This window comes from Ambystoma mexicanum, chromosome 11, assembly GCF_040938575.1.
Source record: "Ambystoma mexicanum isolate Mex_15411 chromosome 11, UKY_AmexF1_1, whole genome shotgun sequence".
Lineage (NCBI taxonomy): Eukaryota > Metazoa > Chordata > Amphibia > Caudata > Ambystomatidae > Ambystoma > Ambystoma mexicanum.
This window is the reverse complement of record NC_090934.1, coordinates 250,321,866-250,344,343: the sequence shown is the minus strand read 5'-3', so window position 1 is coordinate 250,344,343 and position 22,478 is coordinate 250,321,866.

The following is a 22,478-nucleotide window of genomic DNA, read 5'->3' as shown; positions in this document are numbered from 1 at the left end:
GCAGTGCTCCCAGTGGGTGTCCAAGAGTCCTCCAGTTGTCTACTGGGTAGGGGCCAGCTCCTAATAGACCCACTTGAATAGGGTGAGCTCCTACTAAAAGAGTACATAAACAGACCCCTGGGAAGAGAATGGTGTCCTCATAGATTTAGTGGTGCCCTGGTAGGCTTGCTGGATCATGAGGTCCTTGCCACTGCCTGAAGTCCAGCAGAGAGAGAGTGAGTTGTCTATAGGCATGCTGGGAAAGGGGACTACCACAATAGGTCCACAGAGAGAGGGTGAGATCCCTATGGGACTGCTGGGTGGGAGTGCACAGGAGAACCCTGGAGAGTGACTGGGGTACTGATAGATTCAGTGGAAGGGAGTTAGGCCACACATGTCCCTTAGGCCATCTGGAGGATGAGGTCCTTGCCACTGCCTGTCAGGGTGAGTTCCTCATGGGCATACTGGAGGGAGGCACGGTCACAACAGGCCCGCATAGAGAGGAGTGTGATCCCAATAGGGCTGCTGCTAGGAGGGAGTACCAAGCAGAACCCTGGGGAGTGACTGCAGTCCTGATCGATTCAGTGGGAGAGAGTGATGTCCCACTAGTCCCACTATAAGAAGCAAATGACCCAGTAAGCTTGATGCAGGTTGAGGTTCCAGGAGGCCCGCTTGTGGGGGATGAGGCCCCAGTAGGTACCTTTGTGGTGGATGAGGCCCCAGTAGGCCCGCTTGTGAGGATGACAACCCAGTAGGACCTCTTGTGGGGGGTGGGCGAGGTCCCTAGAGCCTCTCTTGTGGGGGATGAGGCCACAGTAGGCCCGTTTGTGGGGGATGAGGCCCCAGTAGGCCCTCTTGTGGGGATGAGACCCCAGTAGGCCCGTTTGTGGGGATGAGGAACCAGTAGGATCGCTTCTTGCAGGGGGGGTGAGGTCCCTAGAGCCCCTCTTGTAGGGGATTAGGCCACAGTAGGCCCGTTTGTGGGGATGAGGCCCCAGTAGGCCCTCTTGTTGGGATGAGACCCCAGTAGACAAGCTTGTGTGGGATGAGGTCACAAGAGGCCAGCTTGTGGGGGATGAGAACCCAGTAGGCACCCTTGTGTGGGTGAGGCCCCATTGGGCCAGCTTGTGAGGTATGAGATCCTAGGAGGCCACCTTGTGGGGGATGAGGCCCACTTGTGGGGGATGAGGCCTGTGTAGGCCCGGTTGTGGGGATGAGGTCCCTAGAGTCCCACTTGTGGGGGATGAAGCCCTAGTAGGCCTGCGTGTGGGGGATGAGACCCCAGTAGACCTGCTTGTGGGGGTGAGGTCCCAGTGGGCCAGCTCATGGGAGAAGAGGTCCTCGGAGGGCACCGTGCGGGGGATGAGGCCCCAGTAGGATCGTGTGTGGGGGTGAGAGCCCAATAAGCCTTCTTCTGGGGTTTGAGGTCCCAGGAGACCCCTTTGTGGGGGGTGAGGCCCGGTTGTGGTGGATGAGGCCCGAGTAGGCCCGGTTGTGAGGTGTGAGGTCCCAATAGGACCCGTTTGTGGGGGATGAGAACCCAGCAGGCACCCTTGTGTGGGATGAGATCCCAGGAGAACCCGCTTGTGGGGGATGAGGCCCCAGTAGGCACCCTTGTGTGGGATGAGGTCACAAGAGGTCAGCTTGTGGGGGATGAGAACCCAGTAGGCACCCTTGTGTGGGATGAGGTTACAGAGGCCCACTTGTGGGGAATGAGGGCGCAGTAGCCCCGGTTGTGGGGGATGAGATCCCAGGAGAACCCGCTTGTGGGGGATGAGGCCCCAGTAGGCACCCTTGTGTGGGATGAGGTCACAAGAGGCCAGCTTGTGGGGGATGAGAACCCAGTAGGCACCCTTGTGTGGGATGAGGTCACAAGAGGCCAGCTTGTGGGGGATGAGAACCCAGTAGGCAAACTTGTGTGGGATGATGTCACAAGAGGCCAGCTTGTGGGGGATGAGAACCCAGTAGGCACCCTTGTGTGGGATGAGGTCACAAGAGGCCCACTTGTGGGGAATGAGGGCCCAGTAGGACAGCTGTGGGAGCCGCTTGCGCAGATGAGGTTCCAGCAGGCTCACTTGGCAAGGACTAGTACCCAGTCGGTCGGCAGAGATACAGTATGCCCCTAGACATACTGGGGAGAGGCAATGGCGCAATAGGCACACAGAAAGGGGATGAGATCCCTAGAGGCTTGCTGGGAGGGAGTACCCAGCAGGCCACTGGCGAGGGATCAGGGTTACCTTATGATCACGGGGAGAGTGCGAGACACCAGTAGTCCCACTATAAGGAGCTGAATTTGCAGTAGGGGCATAGAGAAGTCCCACTGAGACCCATTTGCTTTGTGCGCGTTCCCAGCAGGCCTGCCGAGAGTGGACGAGCTCCTAACGGGGCGCTCGGCAGTAGGCAAACACCCCCTCGTAACACAGCAGAGAGCGTGTGAGGTCCCAGCAGCCTCTTGGAGAGTCGAGGTTGCGAGGAGCGCCCGATGTCCCGGCAGGAGCGGGCACGGCGCCAGCAGGCCCGGGCGCAGGTGTCGCCTGGCGTGAGCTCTTCCTTTGCCCTCCTTTCAAGGTCCTTCTGGGTCTTTATCGCCTGCTTTATGACACAGGTATTACCGGCTCCGCCAGGTGCGGCATAAAGGTGCCGTTGTCACAGCGCCTGGGAAAAAATGCACCAGTCTTGTTTTTAAGCCTTTGGCTGGAAGCAAGCAGCAGTGCCCGGTGAAGTGGAGGTCTGGCTGATGAGAGACTCCGGTAATCATTAACCGTCCTGCCACACAGCGCTCTTTGTCATCAAGACGTAGGCCTGGGTGACGTTGGCTGAGCTGCCTCTCTTTCCCACGACTGCTGCTGCCTGCATTGCCACCCTACTGACCTGCAGGCGACGTGACTGTGACTCGTCCTTGCTGCTGTGTTTACACCGCAATTCGGTATTTGTGTTTATTCAAATGAGAGTCGACAGAGCAGTCTAACTGCCCACTACGTGGACCACGACTGCTTATTGCACAACATGATGCCCCTACTGTGTGCCACACTTGACCACTGTTCCCCCCGACTGCTCGCCGTACCCCGCAGCTGTTGCGTGCCCTCAACTGCTCCACCTATAATACAGCACACATAGCTAGACAAAGCATGCCGTGTATGCTGCATAATACTACTTTAGGTCGACCTATACGTTTGAGGCTGTAGTGGAAGTGTACATTAAGTTGTATACATAAGCACACACACAGTACAGGCGCCTCTACATAAAACCTATGGGATCATCAGAGGGGCAATAAGTTCGGTCCGTTTCGAGAGGATAGCTCAGGGGCAACGCAGCTCGCATTGGAAGCAAGACCACGCCGAACAACACATGTTCGATTCCCGGGTCTGCGCTTAGAAACCTCTGGGTATTAAGCGCGTTATAAAGGACCTATTATAAGCAGATCACAAGTGCTTGCAAGCACTTTTCAAAGTGTTTCCTGTAGGGATTGTTATTGAGTTCCCAAATCAGAAATGCATTTGTTTTTACATTGTTATTCGGTATTATTTTCCTAATCATTTGGTGTGTGTATTTGTATAATTGTGAGGGTTCTGTGCTCGTGTCAAATTGCAATACATATACCTGTTTAATTTGATGCTAAATTTGAGCTTTACTTATCACTTTAAAAATGTTTACATTGAGTGTATGTATGCATGTATGTATGTATGTATGTATATATGTATGTATGCATGTATGTATGTGATTTATAAAGCCACGGCCTAGCTGGGAAGCATCAAAGAGTTGTAGGAGAGTTGTACAAAGGGAACACGCCCAAAGGGTTAAAAGTCGAGGTGCCCGTTGAGATAATATAATCAAAATACTTATTTAAAAAATGTACTTTGGGCTTTCACAATAACTTTCCATGCACAAGTTGTGGCTGCAAATGTTTTTCCCTAGTGATTCTCATAGGCTCCCTAGTACCTTTCAAATGTGTTGCTCTACAACTATCCATAAGAAAGCAATACACTTCTAATGGAAGTCTTTTTCATGCCTGCTTCCAATACAGAACTGGTCAGATAGCTCAGTGAGTAAGGGCTGTGCAGTGTCACCCTGGAAAACCCAAGTTCAAATCTTGGCTGAGCTACATCAGCCTTTATCCTTTCAAAGGCAACCCATTGCATGCTATTAAATTAGCGGATACCAACACTGTCTATATTCTGCATTCTAATAAAGCAGTCTCATTGAGACGCTGCCAGCTATATGGACAGGTATAATCCGCACGCCACATTTCAAGCCTACCGTTAACATGGAGAGTATCCACAGCCAAATCCCCATGACCACCCAGACAGATTTATATTCTATCAGCTGCCCAGTGTATACCCAAGCTAGTGTAAAACCTACTGTGGAGCGGGCATTTCTCTGCGGAAGTAGAGAACACTAAACATCCTATCATGTACTCGTTCCGTGAATCCACCATGCACGCCCGTTTGGGATTTAACAGGTTTATAGAACAGATCTTTGGCTGTACCGGATATTGTGGTATCTTACACTTCGAGAAAAGCCCTTTCTGAACTCTAGACTTTCACTGTCTTCTGGTCCAATAAAACCCTCTAGGGCCTCTGTACTGGGTCTATAAAATCTTTATTAGGAAACCGGTCCAGACATTGGTTTCATCCAGATGCCCAACGGCCCGGTGTGCTCTATAAATAAATAAACAATAGCATACAATACAATTTTATAGTGATTGATGTCTTCTTTTTTTTTTTCCTCAGTTTGCGTGAGGGGACTTTGATACTCTATTTGTATTCTCTGCATACGTGTGTTCTAATAACAATATTTAAATACATTTTTCTTTTAAAACAACCTTTTTTCCTGTAGGAAATTATCATAAAAATGTCTTATGGGTTTGCCATTAGAATTTCCTACTAGATTCTGATTGGTTTTCTCACGGAAAGCCCATAGGATGGTTTAATACAGATAATACTTTATGTAAAAATACATTAAAAAAAGAATTTGGAACATATGGGTTGAAAAATATGAGTTGTTTGGAATATGCTATGCAGATTGTATATGTATTTGTATTTACTGAAGAACAGGATACCATTTTGAACAGAAGTGACTTGCATAGTAGCCACTAACTGAGAATGGAGGCAGTCCTAGGGTAGAGTGCCTTTACACAAGAGCATTGTTGTATTGGATGACTTATGCCTTGTGGTGACAGGCTAAGAGTAGAAACATTCACCAGGGACAGGGAGTGGAGGACATAACACCATGTTTTAACATTGACATATGCAAATTACGTACAGTGGTCCCAAGTGTAGAATGCTGTTGAGGTGGATTGGTGGTTACTTTGGATAGGAGGGTGGAAGACTTTCTGGGGATCCTTGCCTCATTAGCAGGTGGAGGAGAGAATTCTAATGGTGTGTGGCACCTGTGAAAAAGGAGAGAAAATGGTAGGCACAGGTGTGTGACGTTTGTGCATATAGGAACAGTGGAGGCTTTGAGAGGCAGAGTATAGTAAGATTAATTAGCAAGGAAGTGGAGGGGGGGGCTAGACCATACATGGGTTTAAAGACCAGTAGCAGGAATTTCAAAAGAGTGGGATTTTGCATAGAGAGACAGTCCGCTTGGTGGCAGTAGGCAGAGGTGAAGGAGCACCTGAGAAGGCTGAAAAGGATGCAGTTTGCAAAGTTGAGGACTTTGTTGAGGAGAGCAAAAGAGAAAAGTGATGGAACTAGAAGTAGGCTCGCAAGCAATAGTCTAGTTTGCTGAGTTCAAGAGTTAAGTGTTTAACTTGAGTGGCGCTTGAGGTGAGGGAAGAATTTCCTAATGTTTAGGAGGTTGAGTCTGGCTCAGGTGGCAGTGGCCATGATGAAATGGAAGAATCTGAAGTCGCTGTCCTAGAGAACCCCAAGGTTGCAAGCTATGGGCGAGGGGGTGAGGAGGTAAGGAGGGAAACAGATGGGAGTGGGCAGAGTGAGGTTGGCATTGGAGGCAGGGAGACAGAGGCAGCGTATTGGCCACTCAATGGCAGATGGTGGTTAGGCAGTAGGCTATGAGTTCAAAGATTACAGAGGTGAAGGAGGGAAAGACGAAAATCGGTGTATTGTAGAAAAAGAGGTGATTGTTAAAGACATAGGAGAGAATCCGTTTGGTGAGGGCAGAGGTTTATAGGGTGAAGAGCAGTACATATTGGCAACTACACTTGACACACATCAAGCCCATTTAGAAACCTGGGGAAACGATATTCCAGGATTGGCAAGGTCACCCCGGCATTTCCTTCTGCTACTTGCCCAATTGTGGCTGCATTAAAAAATAAGCCAATCAAGCATCATGTACCCACTTTGGGAAAAAAGGTGGGTGTGACCTTGAAAGCGCTCTGTAAGCCCAGATGGCTGTGAGAAAATTGGAGAGTCCAGGAATTCAAGAAAATGAAAGCACGAGAGGAAGGATCCCTGGCACAGTGCATGTGTCAGTATTAGTCCAAATGCATTCAATGCTTGGGACCAGTACTTGCATTCGCGAGGCAGCCAATAGTGGCAAATGGGAGTTCAATGCTTGGGACCAGTACTTGCATCCGCGAGGCAGCCAATAGTGGCAAATGGGAGTTCAATGCTTGGGACCAGTACTTGCATCCGCGAGGCAGCCAATAGTGGCAAATGGGAGTTCAATGCTTGGGACCAGTACTTGCATCCGCGAGGCAGCCAATAGTGGCAAATTGCATCCGTGAGGCAGCCAATAGTGGCAAATGGGAGTTCAATGCTTAGGACCAGTACTTGCATCCGCGAGGCAGCCAATAGTGGCAAATGGGAGTTCAATGCTTAGGACCAGTACTTGCATCCGCGAGGCAGCCAATAGTGGCAAATTGCATCCGCGAGGCAGCCAATAGTGGCAAATGGGAGTTCAATGCTTAGGGTTGTATTACCCGGTGTTACCAGCAAGCCAGGCACCGGTAACTGTTTACGGTTCTGGCGGCTAGCTGCCGGTTTTACCGGCACGGTTACCGCCAGAACCATAAGGACGCCCAATGTGTTGCTTGTGTGTCATGAAGGGCCTTATTCATTTTGGCTCATACTTTGGACTTTTGTGCCACCTGTAGCGCAAAAACAAATGCTATGGCGTGCAGGGAGAGACAGGGATAGCATTTGATTAGGGGTACATAAATGACCATGCTTTGAACACGCACCCACCATCTGCATACTAATAGCGGGCTGGCACTCATGGTCCATGTCACTACAGGACATGGGCAACCCTTGCCATTGGCCCTTTCATTGAGTATATTCATATTCCCATTCATATCATGCAAGTACAAACTCCTAAAAGTGATGGTGTGGCAGGGGTTTCACTTCTTTTATCACAATCGTTTATCACAATAAATGTGTGTGTTGCGAGCTGATGGGCTGCAGACATGGGACACAAATGTCATTTTGGTAAAATGTACTCTACTGGGTCCTCTAACAGCTCTGAAAAGTAATATGTGTCTTTTGTCGCTTCTCTAATGCCTTGGACACCCGTGTGATGCCTCCAAATAAGTTGGATTCCTTTAGCATCTTAAATCACACACACCACGAATGTCTGCTTTATGTCTTTCTAGAGCAATCCTATTAAGATCATCAATCACCCTTTCAAACTCAGCAGTCTCTGCTCCGGAACAAACTCGCACTTTTCCAACACTCTTTTCTGACTAAGTAATAGTCTCTGGCAATACTGCATGCAAACCCCCTGCAACCAAGGCATCACCCTGGTGACACTCCGTGCAGTCCCCTGTAACTATTCGCAGCACCCCGCCAACATGCGTACCATTTCCCAGTAACTGTAGTCAGTCCCCGGTAAAACTCTGTGTGAATCCCCGTAAACCGTGGCTGCACCCCGCTACACGGCATACGCGCACCCCTAACTCCGATCAGCACCCCAACTGCATGCACACCACAATATTCCAGATCAGACCATAGCTTTGCGCAGTGATTCCTATGCGATTGGGGCCTTGCGTCTGCTTTCACGTGGCAGTGTGATCGGGAATTTTTCATGCCGATTTCTCCGATGTGATGTTGCACGGCCAGATCCATGAATACGCACAGTCTCATGTGGTGCTCGGCCTTCGATTTCCTCGTGCAGTCCGTACCTAGATACACCCACAATATTCCTCATTCTTCCACATTGTGCGTGCAGAATGGGAATATGCACGTTCTGCCCCCTATTTAGAACTCTGCGCGGGCCTGACCCACACTCTGCTTGGAGTCTCGCACAAAGCGCTCAACTGCTCACAGAGTCATGTCAGACCTGCGCAAAGTCCCTGCCAAGTCTGGAAAAGTCTAGCAATGTCGATTCCATGAATCGACAGAGGGGATTTGCACGCAGAATGGCCCACAAAGTCCCTATTTTCCACGCAAAGAAATCCATAAAGTGGGCCCTAATTGTGTTTTCTCCCCATCTATGTGTGCCTCTTCTCCCATTTCTAAGCGCTGTAAAAATTGGTATCATTATTAACGGTTGTATACGAATTGTTCGAACTACAATTGTTCGAATTACAATTGACCTTTGCACAATTGACCAAATTGTGAAGGTCACTTGTTACATATATGCGGGGGGAAACCCTCCCGCACCTCCCATTATATATATATATATATATATATATATATAAATATATATATATATATATTTATATATATAGAGAGAGATATGCGGTCAATTGTGCAAAGGTCAATTCGGACCCTCGACTTTCGGTCAATTAGGTAATTCGAACAATTGTGTTCAAACAATTTGGGTAATACCTTATTAACAGATGGAATGGCACTCAATTCATTCATCTTTGAAGCATGAAGCACTGACCCATCCCTTATAGACCCAAACCTCAGATGTTCTGGAGACGCACACATGTATCCAGCAGGTGCTCTATTGAACACACACAACTATCTAAAAGTCAAACACAATGTAGTGCTCTTTACTCTGGAGCCAACTCTCTCTTGTTTACAAAACACTCCACTGATGTTCTGCACTGTGGGGTTAAGAGCATCTTATGAATGCCGCCCCTGGTGCCATCAATCCGTTATTGCCAACACAACTCTCTCACTTTTGTAAAAGTGCCGCCCTCTTCCTAAATGAACATTTTCTGCAATAGCCACTATCTATTGGCCTGGACCAACGCAAAGGCGCTAAAACAACATGAATGCATGAATATGGGCACAGGCACAGAACACCGTTGAATTGACCCAGTCATTGTGAAGCTTGAGACTTGGTAGAATCTGTAGTTGGTGTAGGTATGGAAAGGTGCAACTGTGAGTGCCCAACACACTTTCTTAGTCTCTCAGTTGCAAAGGGGGCCTGGCCATCCCTTGAGAAGCAGCTCTGGTTTGCCAGTAGGGGAGCCAGTCAATGTAATGCTTTTGGCACACAAACATTGACTGCTTTCTGAAAAAGTTTGATCCCTTTTTAATCTGAGTACTTATTTGATTCTGTACTCCGGGACCTTGGCTGAGATATGAGCTTGGTTTAACATCGCTGATGGCTATGTATAATTGGCATCTGTGCGGCCTTTTCTGGAAATGTTTACTCTCAGCCTTGAATGATTCCACGCTAGCGATTGTCTCTCAATACTTGTTGTCTTCTCATCATGTGTTCCCAAAACAGTGGTCTAAACATTATCTCTGTAATGGCAAATGCTGACATCACTATTGATACTCTTGTTTCAAATCAAAACCGAGCCAAGAAAAAATTGTATATGATGGATTGGATAAATACAAGAGCCTCATGTCTGACATACAAAGATTTTAACAATCGTTTGGCCCAAAAAAGTATAGGGATATGGAGCCTTATCTCTGCAGAGCACCGACCCCACTTTTGAGAAGCGCTATTTTATGCCTCCGTTTTAATCTATGGTCCACACGTGATGTTCAGGCTAGCAGAAAACGAATTAAGGCTGAAGACAATTGGTGTTGTTTCTGTGACAATCATAAGGTTAAGGAAACTCTACAACATTTGATAGTTGACTGTCCTGCAGTTTTGGGGCTGAGACAAATACATTTCATTAAACATATGGACTACTTTGCACACATGAAACCAGAGAATAGATGGGTTGCAATAGTCGCCACTAAGGTTATGAGTATTCGAATAGCGTCTGTAAACTTTCTGGATGCCTTGAAATTGGAGGAGAAGTCTTGAATTAATATTGATCAAAGCAGGAGTATCAATACACATCTTTGCTTTTCTTAAATGCATAAATTGGTAATAGTATGTGTAATAGACTTAGTTGACATATTAAGATGTTCTTTTTTAATTGAAGGAAATTTGTAAATCAAAGTGATTTAAGATGCTTTTATGTTAGACGCTGCTAATTTAGAGTTACAAGAATTCTATTTTTAGTTTATTTCATTGAGTCATTATGATATTTCCCTTGCTGGTTTTAAGGGTGTTTTTTCTTTTACCAAACACGCTGTTTTTATGGAATGTATTTGTAATAACTTGCTGTTCTCTCTTTTATGCTTTTTCATGTTTACTATGTCTATTGTGTGGTTCCTCCTGTTTGATGAATCCCTTTTGTTGAATTTATGTAATTAATTATTTCTGATGAATTTATGTAATGGTTGAAAAAAGTTGATTAATTTCAACTAAATTCAATAAAAAATAAATAAAATAACAAAGATTCTGTATTGTCTCAAAGCTCTCTAAAATATTAATGGAGGCTTGTTGACTTATTATCACCATGGACAACAATAGATAAAAACAATTATATCTGCTTAGAGAATCAATACGCCGAGTCTGTTGTGCAACCTACAGATTACAGGCCGGAGGGTGACTGGGAGTACTCTGGTGCCCACAGTCTGCATTGCTCAAACAGACACCAGTGGCACAGAGCGATGCCAGATTGCATAAAGGTGCTTCTATCTGGAGAAAGCGACCTGAAAACTAATGTCAAAGTTTACCATCTGTGCATGTGAGCTGGTCCAAATAAAGTGCTTGCACTGCCTCAAGATAGAAGTCACTGCATTAATAAACCTGGATCTAAAGGTGGTTCTATGGGGAGAAAGAGACCTGAAAACGAATGTGTATGTTTGCTATCTGTGCATCTGAGCTGGTCCAAATAAAGTGCTTGCACCGCCTTAGGATAAAGGTCACTGTATTAATAAACCTGGATCTAAAGGTGCTCTATCTGGAGAAACATATCTGAAAACGAATATGTATGTTTACCATCTGTGTATGAGAGCTGGTCCAAATAAAGTGCTTGCACCGCCTCAGGATAAAGATCACTGTATTAATAAACCTGGATCTAAAGGTGCTTCTATTGGAGAAAGAGACCTGAAAACGAACGTGTAGGTTTACCATCTGTGCATGTGAGCTCGTCCAAATGAAGTGCTTGCACTGCCTCAGGACAAAAATGTCACTGTATTAATAAACCTGGATCTAAAGGTGCTTCTATTTGGAGAAAGAGACCTGAAAACAAATGTGTAGGTTTACCATCTGGCCATGTGAGCTGGTCCAAATAAAGTGCTTGCACCGCCTCAGGATAGAAGTCATTGTATTAATAAACCTGTGTGCACTAGGAGCCCAACCGGCCCATAAAGCTGGGGGTTGCCCAATAGCACTTTAAGATGAGTAGCAGCACCCGTTAGATGGATGGGGATGCAGATTAATACTCTAGCATCAAATCAATAATGACAACTCAATGGTTTGGCAAAGGGAGTCCGTTTAATGACAAGTACAAAAAACGGGGAGTTCATGAATATCAGCAATCGCTCGATCTTCCTTCTCGCTTCAACAACTCCAACGATCTTCATAAAAAACACATCTTTTATACTAAAAACTTGTCATCACTGACGTGTAACACTTGAAATCTTGAATGCAATTCTATTGGTTATAGGAAGGTAACTTTAATATAGACACTATATCTGTATATGGTAACGAAGTGAGGGGATTGGATAAAAGTTTCAGGTGGGGCATCTAAGCCCTACCTTCAAAATGGCTACTGTAAAAGTCACTAAAAGTAGGATGTCTCATTGGTTCTACTAACTATAGTACCTAGATTACTTGGTCCACTATGATTGGGTTTGCAACGACCCCACTCATACTTTTCCACTAGCCTAGCAGCGTGCAGAATAGCCAGCCAGGTGCAGGGAGTTCGTCTGCTCCCACAGCCTCCCTCCAATTATTGCAACAATCAATCATCACTTCAGTGGTCATGTGTCAATTAGTTCTTTGTATTTTGGCAGCGAGACTGCTTCTTGGTCTGGAAAAGTTAAGGTGTCTGGGCATAGCACAAATCCTTGCGTAGGTGTGAAAGTTTCATCCCTTCTGCTTGCTCGATGACGTAATTCTGACACTGTGAAATCATCTTATTCTCCATGTAATTCGTGTATTTGATTTCATTTTGTCAGCCATCTGCCTTCTGTGTCTTATCTTGACCTTTCAGAATAGGATACTCTGTTCTTCTCTTCATTAATTGTATCCACTGTTGGGCTATTTCAGCTGGTACGACCTTGGCTTCTTGGCATGACTTGCCTTCGTCTGATTGTTCTCTCTGTCCTTAATTCTCGATTTTCCTGCTGCGAAGCTCTCCTCTTGAGACCTTAAGTAACCTTTGGTCGGTTCTGCTCTTGTGCATAGTGGAAGTATACTTATATAAAGTGCTCCTTTTGAGGTAGATATGTATATAAGTGGCGCTTGCTGCAACCTATCTTACTACTAAGCTTAGCAAGCCTCACGATTTTCTTAGCTTCTTGTGGTTCCTTGCATATGTACATGTGTAAACTGGCTGAATATCTTCATCATGCTCATGGCATAAGTTTCTTACATTTGACAGCACTTATTTCACTTTAAACTCAGGATGTCGCTTATCCATGGTGTTTCGTCTCTTTTTATCATTCACATATTGTCATATCTTCTATATGAGAGTCAGTCCGGTTCTTGAGACGTCACCATTCGTCTTCCGTCAGTATCTTTTTAGCTTCTTCAGGGACTGTGCTCTGGCATTCTTCATTTTGTTTCATTTTTCGATATGGCTTTCTCAAAGGCTACCTTTCTGTCCAGGTTTTCTTAGGTGTTGGTACTTCAATAGGTGCAGTCAGTCTGATAGGAACTAGACAGAGCCCCACTGCGTCTCTCTGCTGGTTTATTTGCTCATCATACATCATATATTTCGGCGTGAACGTTCCTGGTACTTCAAAACGGGCGGTAGGAGTGCGAATCGTGCTTGGGAACTCCTCTACACTCCCCCCTCTGGGCGATTCATCAACCACTTTCACTTCTTCTTATATATCCACCTTTGCTTTATCTTTTGGATCCATTTTTTCTTCATCTCCTGGGTCCATTGTTTTTCATCCTCTGGGTCCCTACATTGATGTCTGAAGAAGTGTATCTTTGGAGTCCATATTTTTATGACTCCCTTCAAGCGTCCTGCTGTTCTCACGTGTTCGTCTTTATTCCACATCATAAGTTGACATTGTCCTCTTGGGCTGCAATAGATCCATCTTACCACATTGTTTGTGTGTTTCCTTGGATACCGAAACTTTGTTCTTTCTGGTGCATGAATGCTAGCTTTCACAAAGTCTCCTATTTCTTCATCAGTCAGGTCGTTGGTTTTCCATCCTGGTTCAACATCAATCATGATCTTCATCCCTATGGCCTTTTTCGCATTTTTTTGGCACTGAGAGATTATCATCTTGATAACACAGAATATGAGCAAAATCATCACTAACAGGGCTCCTAGGAATTTGAATGCATCTGCCATCCATTGTGGAACCCATGAAAATAGTGATCCAAACCAACTGCCATCATCAACTTCGTCAGCTTCATCGATCATCTGATTCTGTAGTTTTGTCAGCATACCTATGGCCTCTGTTAAAGTTCCATTTAAGGTAAAAATGTGCAACATAATTCTCCGATTTTTGCACAAACCCCTCCATCCATAGCTGTGATCATGTCAAGGACATATCTGTTCTGTAGAGTCATGAGTCGGATTGCCCTCAGTTCTTCCTTGATAGCATTGCATCTTTTTATGGTTGTGTTGATGGTCTGCAGTAACTCCCATCTGGTGCTCTGCAACCATTTAGTATTTGCTCCAACTTGAACTCGTGCCATAAAATTTGTCGTGAACACTGATGAGGTTAGGCTGAAGAGTCTGTGTTCATACGGGATTGCATGAAAAGCTTCTTCTGATTTAGCCGAAACGTAATTCTCTCCCTTTATTCTATTAATCAGTTCCACAGATCTCCTCTTCCTCAGGCGAGCATCTGCTTTTGGGAAGCTGTCAATAGTGAGATCACCTTTTGGAATCACCAATGCAGGAACATGGACATTCACTATTGTGCATATACCTCCCAGTTTCTCGGCAGTCTGATATATGCTTTGGATCCACATGCCCAATAATGATCCATGATCACTGCAGTACCATGTACCATTCCTGGGGCGTCAAAAACTCATCCACAGTTTTGATTCTATCCCAATTTCCTTGTGCCATTATTCCTGAAGCAGAATTTTGGGCTTTCCAATGGCACTATCTGCAAGGGTCCTCTCCTGTCCTCGACCCATGTCAGTAGTTTAATTTAGCAAGTTTTGGCCATAATGGCTTGCATCCATTTTGCACTATGTTAATGGTGGGCTCGTGGTAACCGAAGACCATCCATGCTCTGCAGATCACCACTCCTTTCTCCCATCCGTCTGGTGAAAAGACGGTTCCCCAAAGTGCATTTGGCCTCTGTTCTTCCACTTCCTGGCTTCTTCTGGAGTTTTTCCTTGGACGTTTAGTTTTTGATTTGCCTCTCTTCTGATCTCTGATCCTTTAACTCCAGGCTTCTCGTATCTGATCACAATATGTTTTGTTTTTCCATTGTTTCTTGTCTTTATGTCCTGGACATAATCGTCTTAATTTGGGTCCATTGCTTCAGTTGCCCATTTCAGTGAGGCATCACTTCCAATGAACTGGCCTCTGGTCTTGCACATTGCTATGTGTGATAGGCAATGCGGTGTCTTGACATCAATTTCCACAACTACGAACATCATTGACTTCCCCATGCTGTAAGGAAAGAGTGTACAAACAAAGCATTCCTCCTCTGAATTTCACCTTCCAACTTCTTTCATGTGTTGGTACCACATGTTATTTCCCAAGTGTGCTGTGCTGTCCAGCCAGGTAGTCATTTAGTTTGTTGTCATCTTGTTGTATGCTTCTCTTTATTCTCAAGGTTTTCATGTAGTTTGATATCATCACATCCTTAATAGCATCCGCATAGCTTCTTGTCACTGGAGGAGTCTCAAGTATCTCAATCCATGGTTCAGGCATCTTCATCTGTACCAATTGGGTAGACAAAAGTCTGGCAATTCTTTCCTTGTCTTCTTGTCTTTTCCTAGCTCTGGCTATGAACGGCCATAATGATTCCGCTATCATTTGCGCACGTGAGATTTTCTCTGGGCTTGCACTTGCCTCCTTCAGTGGATCAGGTGTGCTTATCAATGCTGTCTCTGTTGGTTTATTCTCCAACTCCTTTTGTCTCATTAAAAGTTCAGCTTTCTCCATTTGTCTTTTCACTTCACTTGTAGTAAAACCTCTCAAAGTAGGTAGTCCAATTTTCTCCCCTTCCTTGGCCTGTGGTTCTGCAGTTATTGACACTAGTCCTGGTGTATGTGCACTCATTGTTTGTCTGTATGTATTTTTCATTAACCTTTTCTCATGCTTGCTCTGCCGACCCTGTCTCCGGCTTTTCAATTTGCTTGTTACTGCATGTGTGTCATTGCTAATCACACCCATTTCAAGTTCACTCACTCCTTTGTCAATTTGTCAGACCCCCTAGGAACTGGAATCACTATGAAGGGTCTGGGTGCTTTTGTGGGTGTCATGCGTATATCATTAGGTGGATGCACTGGAATCAGAACACTTTGTGCACCTATGAAAAATGTCAGTGACAATAAAACAATGCATCAATACATTATGCCTCTGTAGGTTAGGTGGCAGCACTTAGTTCTGGAACAAGAAGAGCGTCTCTCCTCCTGAGGGATGACGATGCTGCTGTTTTGATTTCCCATCTCTATCATCTAAGGAAAAAAAACTAAAGTTTAATACATTCTAAGTAATATTGTCTCTGGATTCTGCTGTCTCTGCTTGTAGGTTGCAGGTACTGGAATGATTGTTCTTCTTTGCCTGAATAATAGATTGTCTCTTGTCTCTGGAAACAGTTCTCTTTTCTGTATAAAAAAATGTCAAAATAAGGTAATGAGTTCAGCAAGTCTCTAGTTTACGTGTTCAAAATAAACAAGCTCTCAGTCAATGCCTCTTATCTGTTTCACTCCGGAAGACATGATGTATCCTTGTCAGCATAAACAGGAGTGAAGGTTCTCTGTATTCTGCTGTCTCTGCTTGTCAGTTGCAGGTACTGGGACAATTGTCCTCCTTTGTCTGGACATTGGATTGTCTATTGTCTCTGGATACAGTTCTCTTTTCTGTATTTGAAAAATGTCAATTAAGGCAATAGGTTCAGCATGTTCTTTTTTACTGTACTTGTTCAAAATATACAAGCTCCCAATCTATTCCTCTTATCTGTTTCACTGCGGAAGACATGTCGTGTCCTTTACAATATAAACAAGAGTGGAAGTCTCTGGCAACACTTTCTCCATCTGTCCGACGGCGGGAAGTCAGGCGGAAGAAGACATTGCTCGCCAATCTGCTGTCTTCTGGTGACAGGGACATTTGTCTTGCCCTTATTGAGTTCTGGACCTGCTCGGTACTCACTGTGAGTAGCTTCTGTGATTTCGATGAGCGTTAAGAGCAACCTGAATTATGATTCCGTTCAGGATTATACTCAAACATCCTGTATTTGATGGATCTCAAAGAAATGTCAAGATGTCAGTGTGTCTCCCAACAAGATCAGGACAATCTTCAATTAGGCGAAAGAATAGCACGCTGACAAGCCTATTCTCTTCTTCTTCTGCTTGGGACATTTATTTTTTCCTCTCTGTATTCCGGAAACAAGAGGAACTGCTCGGCGATCACGGTGAGCAGCCTCCTTATTGTCTTTTCGTTTTCAGTGTCTTGAAGAAATTCAGTGATGCTAGTGAGCCTTCCCACTAGTGACGGGTACGATCTCCAGACTAAGTCAAAATATTTCAGAACGTCTTTAGTAATGTCGCTGCTGTGGGACACCATAAGTGAGTCCAAACAATGCTCCTGTTTGGAACGAGTCTGGATACTATATTTTCTTCCAATTTGTGTGTCCTCGATTAAAATTTGGCATATCCTTTTCTTATCAAGACTTCAGCGTGTCTCAGTCCAAAGTTCAAAGTTAATAACCTGTGTTGTGGCTTATGTATGTAATTCTCTTCTTCTCCCTGCAAATAGGATGCACAGAGAGTCTGTTTTATATGTCCTTATCCCCCTTTTTGCATAGAGGAAATGTCCACAATTGAGCCACAACCATGCACAATAGTTCTTTGTTTTTGCTTTGCTGGTCATGCGTCCTTCTTCCTCGTCATGGATCTCGTCTGCACGTGCTGCTGTTCTTCCCCGTCGTCTGTAGTCTCTACATGTTGGGGTGTGGGCAGGGGGCCTTCTCCGATGTATGGCTTGATGTCACCCAGAAAGATCCAAGCTCTTCTTCCTTGTAGCTTGACTGTAGAGGAAGTGACGTCTTCCACTGTGAAGGGTCCGTTGAACTTCGGCTCGTCCCACTTCTTTCTCGTATGATTCTTCACCAGTACTGTGTCTCCAGGAAAGATTGGTGGTACACATAAACTCTGAATTGGGCTTGCAGTAGTATCTCCTTCTGTGTTCTGTGCTGCCCTGCACACTTTCTGTCGTCACTGTAGATGTCCTGAAATTACAGTAAAACAAGATGTCATGCAATTGAAGTAATTTTGCATTTCTGATCCCAAAATGTCCCCTCTTGGCTGAGCATCACATCTAGCTCTATCTCACGGTATCAATATAGTGTGCATCCTTCTGCCTGTTGCTATTTCGTGCGGCGTAAGATGATGGTCAGAATCAGGCTGGTTTCTGAATGCGTACAGTACCAATGGAAGGCAGTGCAGCCATCCTTTCTTTAGAGTAAGCTTCAACTTGGCTATCATTTCCTTTAACAAGCCATTCAGCTTCTCACATTTACCATTAACTTGCGGGTGATATGCCGACAAGAACTTGTGCTTTATACCAAGCAGCAAGCTGATCGTCTCAAATACTGCATTAACAAAGTGAGGACTATTATCTGACCTCATGACCTCACATACTCCCCACTAGGAAAATACCTCTCTCACCGCACAGGTAGTGTCTGGGTGTGTACATGGACCTGCTTCTATCCATCTAGAGAATGGACACACCATAACAATTAGATACCTGTACCGTCACATACTTGAATCATATCGACATAATTGACATGCTAGTGCTGAAAAGGTCTGTTGGGCCTTAGAATGACTCCTCTAATTACTCTTAGTGTATGCCCAGCCGTGAACTGTTGGCAGATTATACAGTTCACCATAAAAAATGCAATGTGTTCCGCTAAGTTCAGTATAAACCAGTCTTCAGCGATCGTTGCTGCTAGATTCTCTTTTGACATGTGCGCTTCATAATGCAATTGTTCCAATGTTAACTGTAACAGGATTATAGCCATCACTGGTTTACCAGTGCTGTCTTGTCACCACAAGCTTTCAGAGGGGTTTAAAGAACACCTTTGCCGCTTCCAAAGGTTTGTTTCCTCCTGTGGCGCTTCCCCTTGGAGTTCCATTAACTGGGTTTGCCCCATGTTTCTATAACCCTCAGGTTCACTTCGTGCAACAATAATTTTTTCATGTACATCAGTTATTTCCACATTCATTATGGTTTCGCCCTTGGTTGCCATATGTTTGTCCTCTGTGTCTGCTGCTTGATTTCCTCGTGAGATAAAATCTGTCCCCTTGGTGTGGGCGGCGCATTTAACGACTTCTATGCCCACTGGGAGCTGTAGTGCCTTAATGAGCCTATACAATAAGGCTGTGTGCTGCACTGGCATGCCGTCTGCTCGGTGGTAGCCCCTCCTTTTCCGGCGTGCTAGGCCTGCATGCACTGTCAACGTTACATAGGCAGAGTCACTGTATACTGTCACTTCCTGGTCCGCGTGATTCTCGATGGCGAGTATCAACGCCAATAATTCTCCAGCTTGCACTGAATAGTGAGACGGTAATCATGCACTAATGAGTACTCGAAATTCTCCATTTGCTGTGTACTTCAACACAGCAGTGCCTGTGTACCTTTGTCCATCATTTTGATCGATTCTCGAGGAACCATCAACGAAGACAATTTCTCCTTCTGCCAATGCATTTTCTTTCACTTTTGGAATTTCATCATAGAATTCTTCATAGTGCGCGCAGTCATGGATTGGCTCTCCGTCAGTGACTGGCTCTGCTATAAACATAGCTGGGTTCACGATCTTAAATTGAATTATCTTCATCGATGGATTAGATATGATCACTTCATAAGCAGAAGCTCTCTGAGATGTTAATGTGCCTTTTGGTTTCTCTAGAATGGCAAATAGTGCGTGCTCTACGTACAATGTCATTGAGCATCCCATCACAATGGTTGTAGCCTTCTCTATGGCGAACGCTGCGGCAGCTAAACTTTGTTCGCAAGGGAAGTGGCCTCTCATCACTCGGTCCAAATTCCCACTATAGTATGCCAGGGGTTTGTACCCCAATGTGGTTCTCTGTGTGAATACTGCCGTCATAACACTGCCATTCGTGTGTGAAAACAGGTAGAATTCCTCTGCATAATTGAGAATCCCTAAAACTGGTGCAGTGCAATGGTTCTTTTGAGTTCAATAAACTCTTCTTCCATGCCTCAGACCATTCAATTTTTTCTTTCGTCACCTGTGCCTTCTTCAGGGCCTGTTACAAGGGCTTGGTGTATGAGCTGTAGTCAAAAACCCATGCCCTGACATAATTGCAAACACCTAAAAAACTTTGCATCTGTTTTATTGTGTGTTCAGTATGGCTTCAGCCCTTTCAGGAGTAACCCGTTTCCCCTCATGCGAGATCAGCTGGCCTATGTACAGTACTTCTTGCTGACAATATTGAAACTTTTCATTGTCAACCTTATATCCTTTTTCAGCCAATATAGTCAATAGATGGATAGAATCGTGTCTGCACGTGTCTTCTGCTGTGCTGCAAATTAAGATGTCGTCGACATATTGCAAGGCAACACTCTATAATGCAATATTGCTTAAGTCCATCTGCAGGACTCTGTTAAAAATCGAAGGAGACTCACAGTACCCCTGGGGTAACCTCGTGCTTTTCAGACACATCTGTCTGAATGTAAATGATGTCAAATCTTGTGAGTCTTTTTGCAATGGGATTGAGAAAAATTTGTTTTTCAAGTGAATCACCATGAAATATTGTGCCTCAACAGGTATATTACATAGGATTGTGGGCGGGTTAGGGACTAGAGGGAACTCAGCATCTACTATATCATTTATCAGGTGTAAATCTTGTATTAGTCTCCACGACCTCCCTTTGATTTTTTAATCAAATAAACCGCGGTGTTGCATGACGACTCTGATGTCACTAAGATGCCCTGTTCCATCATAGCAGAAATTGTCTTGAAAATCCCTAAATCTGCCTCCGTAGACATGGGATATTGTCGTGCTTTTGGCAAAATTCCTCCTGGTTTCAATTTAATCCTTACTTCTCCGACTCCTTTCAATAAGCCTACGTCATGGGGGCCTGTGGTCCACACTGAGACAGGCACCTGGGCCATTTCGTCATCAAAATATTCAGGACAGTTCTGTGCCAGCATCATTCTCTGGGGAACCTATCTTTTGATCATTCTCACCCAAAAATGAGATTTACCTCAACTGTTGTTTCCTCAAAATCTGTTTGTTCGTCAAACATATTGTCATCAGTGACGTCAGTCAATCTGTACACTTCCTCAATTGCGATTACTGTGCACCATTGTCTGCCTTCATCATCACAACCATCGATCAAAGCCATCTTTCCTCGCACTATGGCTGTGTGTATTGCCAAGGAAAATACATGTCCCTTTTCCTCGTGCATAGGTATTCTTGGCCTGAACAGAAACTCATCGTGGGTTCTCATGGTTTTGCCTGCAAGGCCTGGTAGCCCTGCCATTGACACACGCACTCCATACGCAAATATTTCTGGTTCCAATGGGACAGCCCTCATAGCTGTTTATCCCGCGTATGCTCTAATAATTTTGCATACGTTCAAATAATGCATTCCTGGAGTTGAACATACTGTGCCCTTCTCCGTGAACGAGATTGTCATGTTTAACTTCGTCATTAGGTATCATCCCAATATATTTACTGAGGTTTGCCTCGATTATAACAGTGACACACTCATGTCACATTCTCTTATAGAGACTGGAAGTTCATTTGTAAAAGGAACACGACTTGTTGCTCCTGTGAAGCCCTGAGCATTTATGCCATCGCCGGACAAGGAAAACCTGCCTTCACGTATACACGAGCGTGTTACTAGGAAGAAATAGTCTTTATCCCCTATAACGACATCTACCCCTTGGTTCCTCGTGAGAGTCTGGTGTCACTGATACGATAGAACACATCAGGTTTCGCAGTGAGCTGTCCTAATCCATATATAACGTTGTCCCATGCTGAGTGAATGGATTTCCTCCATCACCATTGTTATTTCTCATCCTAGAATTCAGTACCTGTCCAGCACTTGTTGTCTGTGACAGTTGCATAGGTGACTGTTGAGACGGCCCTTGTGAAAAATGTGTCATATTCTGAGGTTGCAAGCTTTGTTGTGCTCCCGGCGCTTGCTGCTGCACCGTGTGATTTTGTGCAACTCCATTTCCACCCTGCGTTATAAACATAGGTCGATTCACCATACCTGCTCTTGTTCCTTTTTATTTTTGTATCATGCCTTGACTACTACATGTGCGTGCTAGATGCACTGCCATCCCACACATCCAACATATTGGCGGTGGTCTGATTATTTGTCCAATGGACATATACTGATTGCCATTTTGCATGGTTTGAAAACCTCCCTGGTTACCTTGGAAACCTCCCTGATTACTCTACCATCCTCTTCCTTGAAAGCCTCTCCCTCTGGGGTAAAACCCATTACTACCCTGATTAACCTGCTGTTGATTATTGACCTGCTGTATGTTCAATCCATCTGTGCCAGTTATCATTGCTCCTTCAATGGCATATTTTGACAATTTTTTCAGCACTCATTTTGCCTCTTCAGCTTTTCGTGCAGCCTCTTTTTTGCGATTCTTTTCTTGCATTAGCCTGCAATAGTGAGCTATGGTCAACTGTATTTCGGACCACAGTTTGGCCTCGATTCCTACCAATTTCTTGAGCTGCTTCTGTACCTGATCTGGCAGCCCTTGGCATAATATATGGTAATACACGGGTATAGAGTTCCCCCAAGATTCTGAATGTAAAGCAAAGGATCCTCTGACTCCTTCATTTTTCGTGTCATTATGGCTCCCATGTCAGATTTATCTGGGTATAGCAATCGTAATGCTTTCCATACCACGGCTCTGCAATTGTTAAATGGAGCTCCATCGTGTGAAGTGTTAACTGCAGTCACTCCAGGGTAAACTGCACGTGTCCACA